The sequence below is a fragment of the Apium graveolens genome, chromosome 6 (genome assembly GCF_009905375.1).
Source record: "Apium graveolens cultivar Ventura chromosome 6, ASM990537v1, whole genome shotgun sequence".
NCBI classification, from domain to species: domain Eukaryota; kingdom Viridiplantae; phylum Streptophyta; class Magnoliopsida; order Apiales; family Apiaceae; genus Apium; species Apium graveolens.
In genome coordinates, this window is record NC_133652.1 from 155,413,390 (window position 1) to 155,415,408 (window position 2,019).

The 2,019-nt window shown below is 39.8% G+C and overlaps 1 non-coding gene across 1 annotated transcript; it reads right to left on the minus strand.

Moving 5' to 3' along the window:
- Positions 1-1,470: 1,470 nt before the first annotated feature.
- Positions 1,471-1,577, minus strand: LOC141669597 (small nucleolar RNA R71). The gene has a single exon (XR_012553866.1). It is a non-coding gene; the product is annotated as a small nucleolar RNA R71 (small nucleolar RNA).
- Positions 1,578-2,019: the final 442 nt, after the last annotated feature.

Below are 2,019 nucleotides of genomic sequence, written 5' to 3' on the forward strand. Positions count from 1 at the left end.
TATATTGTGTGTATTATAATGTTTTCATATGAACCCATGGTGACGATGAGTTCTATCAATGGCTAATCGTGATCATGGGGTCATAACAGATTTACTATGGATTTCTTTAGTTAGTTGTTTAATACCTTAGTGTGTGGTGATTGTATGATATCTAGCATAGGTTGGGCTTATTCGTCTTATGTGCGTCGCGAACATATAAGATAGTTTGTTAATCTCTTGTGAAGCGACGGTGGATCTCGAGGTTTAGAACTTGCCATGCTAGCATAGGTTCATGTATGTGTATGCATGATTAGTGGGTAACTCTAACCGTTTTACTTGCCCTGTGTAATCATAAAGAATAACTTGTGCTTAAATCGTTATGTTGTCAAATTCTGTAGACATAAAGGGTCTTAACATAATTGATGCCTATTCAACTTCTATCTTAATTATGGATGTTTGGTAGAATGGTATTAGTACAACGAAAGTTGGCTGTTGTTCGGTTAATATCATCACCGCTACATGCTAAGGGTAATAACGATAACTGTTAAAGGAAGTAGTAATGAAGTTATGATCTCATGTGTGTTTAATATTGTTAATTCAAGTGTCAATTAAGTGTTTAATTCTCGTAGTTAATTGTAGTTAATAATTAGTTAATCAAATCTAAGTGTTATTGTCTTGACATTGAGAAGTAACTATACATTGGTGAGTAAGTGTTAATTGAACATAATTAGTCTGATTCTCTGTGGGAACGAACTAGAATTTATTCTATATTACTTGCGAACGCGTATACTTGCGTGAATTATTAGCGCGTGTTTTGTGCCTAACAAGTTTTTGGCGCCGCTGCCGGGGACTCGGCGTATTTGTTTAGTTGATGTACTTGCCATTAGTGGTCATTAGGACTCATTGATTAAGACGTGTTACTTATTGTTTTCGGTTGTGTTTCAGGTACTCTAGCGAGCGTTTATGCAAACACGTTCTCGCACTCGCAAGAGAACTTTAGATACGGCTGAGGAGACAGACTCAGTTCTTGATATTCTGGAGAAGATAGATTTTGAAGATTTTGATAAAGAGAGTGAGTATAAAGAACCAGTAATCATGGGTGATCGTATAGTTCCAGCAGCAGATCCAGCTCTTATGGACTTTTCTCGGCCTAAAATTGATGACATTCAGTCAAGCATCCTTCATCCGACTATTCAGGCTAACACTTTTGAAATCAAGCCGGACACTATTCAGATGGTGCAGAATTCTGTTTCTTTCGGAGGTGCTGCAACTGAAGACCCCAACATGCATATCAGGAATTTTGTCGAGATCTGTAGTACTTTCAAATATAATGGTGTGACTGATGATGCTATCAAGCTGAGGCTTTTCCCATTCTCTCTGTGGGATAAAGCTAAGGAATGGTTACATTCTAAGCCAGCTGGGTCCATCACTACTTGGCAAGATCTTGCGCAAAAGTTTCTGGTGAAGTTCTATCCAATGGCAAAGACTGCAGCTATGAGGAGTGCTCTTACTCAGTTTGTGCAGCAACCAACGGAATCTATGTGCGAAGCTTGGGAGCGTTACAAGGAGATGTTGAGAAAGTGTCCACATCATGGTATGCCTGATTGGATGGTGATCACTGGTTTCTATAATGGTTTGGGGGCCCAATCTCGACCCATGCTCGATGCAGCAGCTAGAGGCGCCTTGTGGGCCAAAAGCTATACTGAGGCTTATATCTTATTGAAACTATGGCTGCAAATGAGCATCAAAACCTAACTCAAAGGATGATGCCTGGGAAGGTAGCATGTATTCTGGAAGTTGATGCAGCTACAACTATTGCAGCGCAGCTCCAAGCGTTGTCTTTGAAGGTCGATTCTTTAGCCAACTATGGAGTCAATCAGATAGCTATGGTCTATGAGCTTTGTGCAGGTTCTCATTCTACGAATCAGTGTTCTCTTGTTAATGAATCTGTTTATTATGTGAACAATTATCAGCGACCGCAGCAGCCTGTGCCAGCTACTTATCATCCTAACAACAGAAATCATCCCAATTTCAGCTGGA